Genomic DNA, 12,259 nt, shown 5'->3' with positions numbered 1-12,259 from the left:
CAATTCAATCAATCCAGCAACACAGCAATTATATATAGCTTAACTCAAATCATCATCTCAATGGTTTGCTGGCGTCACCTTTCAACCATTCCCTCTGGAAAATGCCAGGCATCATTCTGACTGCACTGTGGCTCTCAACATCCTCTATGTTGTCTTCATTTTCTTGATAGCATCCTTTGAAGCACAGAAGACTCTATTTGGAAGAACTGTAATTTATCTTTTTCTTTTCTTTTGTCCACACAAAAATCTGTGTATGACTGTTCATTCCCAGCAACATTATTTATAATATCCTAAAGCTACAATCTATTGATGTCATATTTAATAACCCATTGTCTCATCCAGGGTCAAGATACTTTACATCTCTGTTGTCTTCTAAATTTTGATCTTGGATCGACTTTGAGTTAATTTTTGTTTGTAGTATGAGATTGAAATCCAAATTCAGTCTTTCACATGTAGGTGCCCATTTGTGTCAGCACAATTGTTAAAAAGACTATTAATTTCCCATTGAGTGGTCTTGTTGCCCTTGTTTCCAATCATGTTTTACATGTATGAGTTTATTTCTAGGTTCTCAATTCTATTCAATGTCTATTATTGTACCAATACTATATAGTCTTGATTTGTGTATGTTTTGAAGCCAGGAATTGCCAAAGAACAACTTGTATTTATTTGTGTTTATTTTTTAGTTGTAGTTGGACACAATCCCTTTATTTTGTTTATTTATTTTTATGTGGGTGCTGAGGATTGAACTCAGGGCCTTGCACCTGCTAGGTGAGCACTCTACCACTGAGCCACAACCCCAGCCCATAACAAACTTGTTTTTAAAAAATCATTTTGTTTAGTCTCATTTTCTTTGTAATTCCATTTACACATTGAAATCATCTGGTCAATTTCTAAAAACAAAAAAAGCAAAAACAACAGAGATTGATCTGTAGATCAATTTGATGAATATTGCCATCTTAATAATATTGTCTTCCCATACAAAATAATGGCATGTCTTTCCACTTATTTAGGTTCTGTTTAATTCCATTTGAATTTTGTAGTATTCTGTCTTTTTATTCTGAAGTGATTTTTATGTTATTGTAAATAGAACTGGCTTCAGACCTGCTTTCCTCTTCCTTCCCTCCCCTCCTCCCTCCTGTCCCCTCTCTTTCTCCTTCCCTCCTCCTCTTTTCTTCCTCTCTCCCTCCCCTCTCATCTCCCTCCCCACCTATGCTGTCTCTCTATGTTGCCCAGGCTGCCTTGATCAAACTCTTGGTCTCAAGTCATCCTCCTTCCTTGGCCTCCAAAGTTGTTGGGAATAGAAGCACTTGATACCTCAGCTGGCTATTGGAATTGTTCTGTTAATCAATTTTTGGATTGTTATAGCAAATGTATTGAGAAAAATAATATTTATCTTGTATCCTACAACCTCTCTAAACTAGTCTATTTGTTGTGGTAGTTATGTTTTGTGGCTTTCATAGGATTTGTTGAGTTACTTTCAGTCTTTGTAGAAGTTTGTCCAATTTGTCATCTAGGTTTTCTCAATTGTTAGCATGCAGCTGTTTGATAGATATCCATACAATTGCATTCATTTCTGTAAGGCTGCTAGTAATGTATTCTTGTTCATTCCTCATTTTACTAATTTGAGGTCTCTCTTTTTTTTTCTTGCTTAGTCTGCCTAAAAGTTAGGTAATTTTCTTGATCTTTCCAAAGTGCCAATTTTTTGTTGCTTTGATGTTATCCACAAATTTAACTTTCTATTTCATTTATTTATGCCCCAGTATTTATTATTTTATTCTGTCTGCTTTTCTTCTTTGTGTTTAGCTTGTTCTCCTTTTTCTAGTTTCTTAAGTTTGAAAGTTATCAATTTGAGATCTTTCTTCATTTTTTTAATATAGGCATTTCAGTTATAATAACACAGGCTCATGTGATCCCCCTTCTCCAAATTCTACGAGCATCAACTTCTTGTTCCATTGTGAAGATTAAATATATTGATCTACTTGAAAGATGTAGTTCAATGCACAGCTCACAGGAAATGCTCAATAAATGCTTGCTATTGTCAGGCTTTTTCATATATGTCCTACAAGGCAGGGCTGTCCAAAACACATAAAATGATAAGGGTAAGCTATAGAGTAGTATGCTCTCTAAAATCTCATTTGTGCAAAATACAATAAAATAAAAATTATGTTTATAATTGTATATGCAATAATATTTCTTGAGCATATGTCAAGGAGATACCTGAGTGTTCGTATTGATTGCAGCATGCTTGATGAAAGATAAGATATGAAATCAAGCTATGTGTCCATCAAAAGATGATTGGATAAATAGAATGTGGGATGCATATGCCATGGAATATTATTTATCCATGAAAAAGAGTGAAATACAGTTATTTGCAGAACTATGGAGGATTCCAGGAAACTGTGAAATAAGCTAGGCTCAGAAAGAAAAATACCACATGTTCTCATATGTGGAAGTTAAAAATTATCTGATCCCATAGAAGTAGAGTGTAGAATAGTAGATAGGAGACTTAGGAAGAGTAGGCAGAAGAGGGTTTAAACAGAGGCAAAATTTAGTTAGATAAAAGGAATACATTATAGTGGTCTATGGTACAATAGAGGAACTGCAGTTAATAATAATTGTATTAAATATTTCAAAATGGCTTGAAGAGGGTATTTTGAATTTTCCCAGAACAACAACAACAAAAAATGATAAATGTTTGGGATGACAAAAATTCTAATTACCGTGATTAATGATTGCACATTGTACACATGTATAGGAATAATCACAATGTTTTCCATAAATTTTATATATATATATATATATATATATATATATATATATATATATATATATATATAAAAAATTATTATATCTCAAACATAATTTTTAAATGGATAAACATGTATTCTGGATGGATACTCTTTGGTCAATAGGGGAAGTGGTGGTCTGGGGCAAAGGGGAGTTTATGTTAACTTTTCACATTTTAAACATAAAAATGATAGCATTTATTGCAATAAATTTGGGGAACATAGACAATTGTTGTGGCTGAAAGAGAAACTCATTTAACACCCAAAGTAAGTCCTTTTAACAAAAGGAAAGAAAGCTATAAAGTAAAGAATTCTGTGGGCTGCCTTTGATTGCTGGCAAAGAAATAATCTAATATGGGGGAGAGGAGAAAGGAATGTGCCAGTCAACTTTGCAGCACTGAGACCAAAATACCTGATGGGAACAACTAAGAGAAGGAAAAAATAATTTTGGCTCATGGTTTCAGAGGTTCAGTCCAAGGTTGGCTCACTCCAAGGCAAAACCATCATGGCAGAAGGGCATGGCTGAACAAAGCTGCTCATCTCATGGCAGCTGGGAAGAAGGGGGGAGAGAAAGAGATAGAGAGAAAGAGAGGAAAACCAGGGACAGAATATACTCCCCAAGGGCATATCTACTTTCTCTACTACCTCTAGTAATAGCCTACTTCCTCTGGCCATACCCTATTTGCATAGAGTTACCACCCAGAAATTCATTCAGTTATCAATGTATTAATTCAGCAATGGATGAATCCACTGATGAGTTCAGAGCCCTGATTACTGCCTAAAACTCACACCTCTAAATCTTGCTATATTAGAGATCATGCTTTCAAAACATGAGCTTTTAAGGACATTTCAGATGTAAAGCATAACAGGAAAGCTGCATTTCAGGAGCAGAACAACAAATCTGATTTTACCCAATGTTCACTTTTCTCAAGTTTTTTTTTCTTTTAAGCCAATGAAGAAACTCCCCATCACTAAGACTGTTCTTAACATTTAGCTCTAGAGCATCCCATTTGTTGAGTTCTGTTGTACATAAAGACTTTGCAACTCATGTGTTATGCACCTCTTGAAAACAGTTTTCCACAGGATGCATTTTAGATGATCAGAAGTTTTTGCCCCGTGTGCATAGGGCTCTTCAGGAATATCTCACCTCAACTGAGAGCTAGGGATTGCAGAGTTCCCATCACTGTGAGTGCCCACCTACTACTTACTCAACTGAAAAGTAGCTACTCCAAGTCCAGTTCTTGGCCCCATGCAGCCACTGCCAGAAAATTGGGACCCCAGCTAATGCTTCTTCAAAACACCAGGGCCTCCTACCAGGCTTCCTTGTAGAAAGAGTAAGCACAGCAAAACAAGGCCCTACTATCCTCTGCCCTGCAAACTATAAGTACATGCACCTTATAGAACTTTAATAAAATGATGAGAAGAATCTAGTTGCAAGGAAATTTGGTAAATATCAATTCTTAGCTTCCCAGCTTCTGCATCCTGCAAGAACAGAAAACATATAGAGTTCTCATTTGCCAGAACCTAATAACTCAGACACATTGAGTTTCAAAAAAGGATCAAAATTATTTTTGACTGGATGTGAGGTAGTCTGTACACATTCTGAGTCTCCTGGGACCACACTGGTCTCTCCTTTTTTCAAAAGCATCCTTCTCTGATATGCAGCAGTAGTAGCTTATGCCATTGGTTTTTTAAAGGAGAACAATGAGGTCAAGGAAGAATAATTACTCTCAGAAACATCTTTGATAATGGGTAAGAACAGAATCTGCCAGTGAACATTAAGGGTTATAACAAAAGGTTGCACCCATCACAAGGCAGTGAGAAGGCAGCCCTGCTAATTCACTGTAGAACCTATGCCTATGGACATCCTTCATCTCATTTAACCTGCCAGAGATCTGAGGTAGAAGTGGCTTTGTTGATACCAAGGCTAAAATGAGTCCATGTAACAGACAGTTTTAGGACATATGATCAATAAACAAGCAATTTTCAAGTAAATAAATGATCTGAAATATTTCGGGAAAAATAATTCAGGATAAGAATGAAATTGGAAGCCCTTGGGCTGTAGAAAGAGGCAGCTAGATGCTGATGCTCTGTGGGAAGTACCTAGTGAGGCCCCTGCAGGAGTCAATCTATCCAAGTTCCAATCTCTACAGAGACCAGGGGATGGTAAGCCACCCTTTAGCATGTACAGAGCTGCTGAAATACAGTACCTTTACTAATGTTATCATTAGTGAAGCTCATTAGGGCTGATATTAATGGTACCTGTGCCATATCTTTAGTTTCAATCATCAGGATTTGGGACCCCAGCTGCAGGAAGTGAGAAACTAAGAACAAAGTCTCAGAAAAGAAAATATATGTTTCTGATTGAGCAGAAATAAAATAATAATAAAAGCAAAAACTTTCCAGAAGGAAAATCTCTTGTAAGCACACTCCAGCTTTGGAGAAGACAGTAGAGCCTGACCCCGGGTGAACAAAGTCTAGCATCTGATTTTATTTATGTGATCAGTCTTCATTCTGTCTACCCAGAGAGGAAAAGGCAAAATTTCTCTAGAGAAAGATGATATGACCTGGAGCCACTATGATTTTTTTTCATGTATTATGTCCAGAATTCAGTAAAGAAGCTACTTAAGATGACAAGAGAATGATCATATGATCAGAAATCAAGAGAGTAAAATCACCTTTATGATATAGTGATGGGACTTAGCAGACAAGGATTTTGAAATAATTGTCCTTAATATGTTAAATAAGATGGGGAAAAAAGGAAAGAAAAATACAGTACTCAAAAAGGCAAGAGCTGAAATTAAAAACTCAACACGTAGATTTAACAATGAGTGATATCTGCAAGATTCAAGTTGTGAAAAAACTCAGGTCGTTGTCAGGCATCAATACTAAAGAACAGAGTAAGTAAAAAAAAAAAAAGAATAGAAGACAAAGAAAAAGTGTGAAATATATGTGTAGGAAAGTGCAAATGTCTGGACCAAAACATGAAATTGGAAACTCAGAAGGAGCAGGAGGGGAGAACAAAATTGAAGCAATAGTTGAAGATAGAAATGACTATTCCAAAAGATGAAAGGCAAAAGACACAGACCATTAAGCTCTGCAAAATTCAAGAGGGAAACATATGAAGAGGTATAAATATTCCTGGAACATCAGAAGAAAACTTAAAAAACAAAACAACAGCCCAGCATTTACACCTGTAAACCCAGCAAGTGGAAAGTCTGAGGCAGAATTGCAAGTCTGAGACCAGCTTGGGCAATTGAGTAAGACCCTGTCTCAAAATAAAAACTAAAAAGAGCTGGGAATGTGGCTTAGTGGTAAAGGGCCCCTGGGTTCAATTCCTAATCCCAAGGAAAAAAAGTCTTGAAAGCAACCAGAAAAAAACCTTTACCTTCAAATGATGGACAGATTGGTTGACAATTTCTCAACAGAAATAACAAAAAACAATAATGTGACATAACTAAGAGTGCTAAAAGATAACAACTGCTGATCTAGACCTGTGCCCCGCAAAGGCCTTAAAAATAAAGTTAAATGAAGACTTTTCAGAAAAACAAAAACTGACCCTGAGATAAATTGTTGTCAGTAGACCAGCAGTTCAAGAAATATAGGGATTCTTCAGAGAAAAAGAAAATAGTCACAAGATGAAAACACTAAACATTAAAAAAAAATCTTAACAATCAAGAGAACAAAGAAATATTTTGGATGAATATAATTGAATATTGACTTACACAATGAGGATGGTGATGGTGTTGATGATATGTCTTACTGAGTTTAAACTCTATGAAGAATTAAATGCATATAAAAATAATAAGCAGAAGGGGATAAATGGAATTAAAAAGATATTAGGTATTATCTGGAAAGCATTAAAGGCAATAATTTAGTTTGGGTTATAATAATCAAGAACATGAATTCCAATTTCTAGGATAGTCAAAGAAGAGTCAAAAAGTGAATAACTAAAAAAAGTAACAGATAAAGCAAAATAATAAGACTGATTAATATAAAAGTGAACAAGAAAGAACAACATAACACAGGTTGATCAAATAGAAAAAACATAAAGAGAAGATATTTAAATCCAGTATTATCAGTAATTATAAGTTAATGTTAAGTGAACTAAATATTTCAAATAGAAGGCCAGGACTATTAGACCAATTATATTCCAATTACAAGACATATACTTAAATATAAGAGCATAGGTTGAAAGTAAAAGTACTGAAAATAGCTGCTTTACTTACACTAATATTAGATGAATAAAATTTACAACAAGAAGCAAGAGATAAAAAAGAGAGACATCTTAAAATAACAATGAGGTCCATCCACAAGATCCATCCACAAGGAAATATTAAAACTCTAAATCTATGTGCACTCAAAGAGGTTCAAAATATATACATCAGAAATTAGTAGCACTAAAGAAAGATTTTTTTGTCAGATATTCTTTTTCTTTTTGGTGGGTTATAATTATACATAATAGTAGGATTCATTGTTATATATTCACATAACATAATTTGGTCAAATAATCATGCAGGGATTTTTAACACATTCCTCTAAATAGTTGACAGAGCAAGCAAGTTCAACCTTAGTAAGACTGAAGCAAATTAAATGCAATTAACAATCCTGGCATAATTAACATAGCAAAAAGGATAAAAATCACATTATTTTCAAATATGCATGGGAACATTTACCAAATCCAACCATATATTGAGTCATAAGGAATGTCTCAGCAAATATGAAAATACCAAAATTATTTATAATATTTTTTACAATGGAATTCCGCTGTAAATTGAAATTGAACCTAAATCTATGTCAATAAACAATAACAAAAAATTACACTACTAAATAATATATAGAAAAAGTGCAAAAAATATAAGATATTTTGAACTTAATTGTAATGAAAAAATAACTTATCAAAACTCATGGCTTGATGCTAAAACTTTAGTGGAAAACTACATCTTTAATACATTTATGAGAAAAGAGAAATGCTTCAGGGGCTGCGGTTGTGGCTCAGTGGTAGTAGAGTGCTTGCCTAGCATATGTGAGGCACTGGGTTTGATCCCTGGAACCTCAAAAAAAATAAAAACAAATAAAGGTATTGTGTCCATCTACAACTAAAACAGAAAAATTTAAAAAAAATGCTTCAGAGAAATATTTTAAGCTAAAAACCTTAAGAAACTAGAAAAAGAAAAGCATGTCAAGCCTTGGTAAAGTAAAAAAAAAATGATAATAATAAATCCAAGTGTCAAATCAATTGAATAAAATGATGAAAACTTATGAATACTAATCATTCTAAAAAAAGAGCATACATACACAAGCTGGAGATATAATTCAGTGTGAAAGTACTTGCCTACCCTTTGTGAGGCCCTGGGTTCAATCCTCAATAATAATAAAAAAAATTCAAAAGCATACACTAATTAAAACATTAGGAATAAAAAATAGACATCCATAATCTAAACAACTTTGTGCCATAAAATCTGCCAGTTCCAATGAAATGACCAAATTCTCAGAAAATAGAACTTACCAGAGCCAACAAAAAAAAAATAAATTCAAAATCTGAATATATGTGTATTTAAAATTCTTTAACTGATATTAGAATTCAATCTTTATATACATACCATATATACATATGTATATAAACATATACATATGTGTCTGCATGTATTAAATAATTAAGTCTATTACCACAAATCTTCCCAGAACAAAACTCCAAGTCAGATGGCTTCACTGGTGAAGTCTTTCAAAATTTGTAAGACTTTTCATCAATAAAAATTTTTCTAGAGCATAGAAAAAGAGGGAACATATTATGATTCTTTTGTGAGACTAAAATAATCTTGATACTACAATTCAAAATCTTTCAAGGACATTATAGGAAATTTATGTCTAAGCCACATAATAGCTAATCAAATTCAGTTAGTATATAAAAACTAAAGTTTGTAGAGTTTAGAGGACAGCAGAGCTCATATAGCATTTGAAAATCAACTTATGTAATTTACTCCATTAACAGAAAAAAGGGAAAAAATGATACAATTATTTCAATAGATAACAGAAAAGACATCTGATAACATTCAAAACCCATTTATGACAACAACTAGGAATAAAAGAGAATTTCATTAATCTAATAAGCATTTAAAAACAAAGAAACAACAAAACTTATAACAAGCATCATACTTAATGGTGAATTACTGAAAGTTTTCTGAGATTAGAAATGGGATAAGTATGCCCTTTTCCACCATTTATATTAGAGCCTGGAGTAGTGATCTTAGTTGATATGATAAGGTAAGAAAAATATAAAGATACTTGCAACATATATCTGACTAAAAACCATAACATAAAAGAACTCCTGTGAATACAAAAAAACTAAAAAAAAAAACCAACTGATGGAAAATTACGTAAGCAATAATATTAAATGTAATACACAACATGAGTGAAAAAAAAATCAGGCTTCAGATAGGGCTTATCTTTCAATTTTTGTCACTCTCACTTATGCAGAGTCAACTTCATTCAAAGGCTGGCTCTCATTTTGTTAACGTCTCATTTTGTTAGATGTTTGTTAATGTATCCATAACTACATGCTTTTTCAGGCAGAAAGAGAGACACACGGAGTTGAAGAGAAAGAGAGAGAGAGAGAGAGAGAGAGAGAGAGAGAGAGAGAGATTGGAGGATTGAGATCTTTCCAGCATTTACTCTGGTTTGGCTGAATTGGATCACATTTTATTGTTTTAACAAGTCACACAAACATTCCTAATAAGTTCACTTCTTAACAAGAGGAGGATAGACTGTGCTGATTAATCTAGCTTGATCCCATGCATCATCTCTAAAATCTGGGGGTAAATTCAGTGTCCCATACTTACATGGATCCACATAAAAACGTAAGAGTTGTTGTGAAGTGGGTAATTCACAAGTTCCCAAACCTCGTCTGTTCACAGTGCCCCTAATTCCTCAGTAATATTTTCATGGTGCCCTAGATAGAAAGTAACATTAAATGAGTCTTTTGTTCCTTACCTTACATAGTCAAGTGCAAGCAACCTAGTAATAGTAGTTCATGCAGTGTCCCACAAATGTAACTTGTTTATCTCAAAATTTAAAATATCCCACAGTGCTTCTGTGAGTGCTCTGTGTTGCCCTCTGGGCACCTCAGTGCATAGTTTGAGAACTGGGGAAGGTGGTTAATGGCTGATAGGGAGACTACATACACACTCACTGGCTTCCTAAGTCAACATTCATGAAAAAGTCAAACCAATTTTTTAGAAACAAGGGATTTAACCTTTCATTAAGGAGAAACTAAGGAAGCACAGTTGCAAAAAAACACTTGTCAGCATTTTGAACATCCGTGACCCCTTAATAAGACCCTAGTAGGTTGAGGAAGAAAGGGCTTCTTGGAAAGGACAGAAAAAAATGGTAAAGTTTGAATGCTGCTTGCTCCCCACAGGGCCAAGAGCACTGAAAAGATGGTGAGACTTCCCATGCTTGGATCTGAAACTCCAAGTCTTGGTTCTTTTCTACAGTGGATCCTCCTAGGCAGATCAGATCTCTAAACTATGATAATTGAACTACTTTGTTAATGAAATAACTTGATAAATGACTAATAAGGATATTCAGATGGCAAAAATATGGAGACAAAAATAAGAGATGATATTTAATAGCTCCTATTTGAAAGGCTATGGCTTAAAAAAAAAAAAAAAAAACAGGGATTGAACCCAGAGGCTCTTAACCAAAAGCCACATCCTCAGCCCTATTTTATGTTTTATTTAGGGACAGGGTCTTGCTGAGTTGCTTAGGGCCTTGCTGAGGCTGGCTTTGAACTCGTGATTTTTCTGCCTCAGCCTTCTGAGCCACATGCACTACTGTGCCTGGCAAGGCTATGGCTTTTAATACTAAAATTTAAAACTTATCTATGGCTAACTATAGTAATCCAATTTCAATGGCTCTGTTAATTGCTAATACAGCACCCAAGTTATGTAGGATCTTGTGAGTTTCTGGGAGTTCCTAGACGGTCTCAGATAAGATGATAACAAATCTCTTTTGTTTTTTTTACCCAGATCAGTAAGGAAATTCATGATGTATGATTTCAATCTCTTTTGCTCTGTGTGTTCTCTTTGCTGGGTATCATCACACCCAGTGGGCACTGCTGCACCTACCTGGGTACAGCCGGGCCTGCCAGGTACATTAGGCCCTACTGTTCTATGTGGGTATAAATGGACACTGTTGCCACTACCTTCTGGTGTCCTTTCCTCTACTGAATGGAGATGCATAGTTAACCATGAGAAGAGATACAGAAGGCCTCTTTTCCTATCATGTTCTGCAATATCATAGACGGGAGCGAAAGAAGTACTTTCTGTGTCATGATGTTTTATTGTGATTTTAGTGAAATGGTTTGTATCAATTGGAGTTTGGTTAAGAAACTAACTGTTACAGTTGTTCGAATAAAGAGAATCTAACATAAGGGATTTCTGCCATAGTCTGAATATTTGGGTCTGCCCAAATTTATGCATTGAAACCTAATCCCTGATGTGATGATATTAGGAAGCGGTGGGCTACTAGACAGTGATTAGATCATGAGGACAGAGCCCTCATGAATGGGATTAGTGTTGCTATCAAAGATATCATAGAGAGTTGTCTTTTCCCTCCCACTATGTAAGGACACAATGAGAAGGCGCCAGGAACCAGAAGGTGGGCCCTCGCCAGATACTGAATTGGCAGGCACCTCATTTGTGGACTTCCCAGCTGCCAGAACTGTAAGAAATGTATAAATTTCTGGTTTTTGTAAGCCACCCAGTATATGGTATTTTGTTATACAGTCTTGCAGTCTTCCAAGTTTTGTATGTCATTCTCGCCCCACCACAAAGCCTACTGTCACAAAGCACAATAGGAGAGTAGGTCTGGTGTTTAATAACTGGTGCATGGTTCTAGTTAATTTACCTGTAGATTCAACATCTATGTAGAACCTAAGTTCATAGAGCTATGAGGTTGAGAGTAACAATCATCTGCTATATTTAGTATTTCCCTTCTCTCAAAAATTAAAGTTTTAGTTACTGGGGCAGTTTCCCCTACCTGACTCTGTCCTTTTCTGTGTCTCTTTTCTTCAAATGAATTCTTTCCCAGGAGCTTCCTCAGTCATTCACATAAAGGAACCTCTGTTGGGCCTGCCCCACCCCTTCCCCAGAATAGTCAGCTCCCCCAGGAGAGGACATAATAGGTCAAGTTAGGAACCTCTCTCACATTAGCATCCTGGAAGGTGCTGGTTCATGGATCATCTGAGAAGAATTGAATGAGTTTGTATTGCTACTCACCCATGACAGGGTTTCAGTTTTATATTTACAAAATTAGTTCATCTCTTTGGAGCATCCTTCAGAAATGGTATGAAGTAGACAGTGGCATGGGCATAGATGGAATGAAATGGATTTGAGAGATATTTAGGATAGCACTGGTAGGCCTTGGGGTTCAGTTGGAGTGAGGGGGAAGGAAGAGAAATCAAGGTTGACATG

Source organism: Spermophilus citellus (assembly GCF_964194105.1).
Source record: "Spermophilus citellus genome assembly, contig: SCAFFOLD_91, whole genome shotgun sequence".
Classification (NCBI taxonomy): domain Eukaryota; kingdom Metazoa; phylum Chordata; class Mammalia; order Rodentia; family Sciuridae; genus Spermophilus; species Spermophilus citellus.
Note: the sequence above shows the minus strand (reverse complement) of the source record.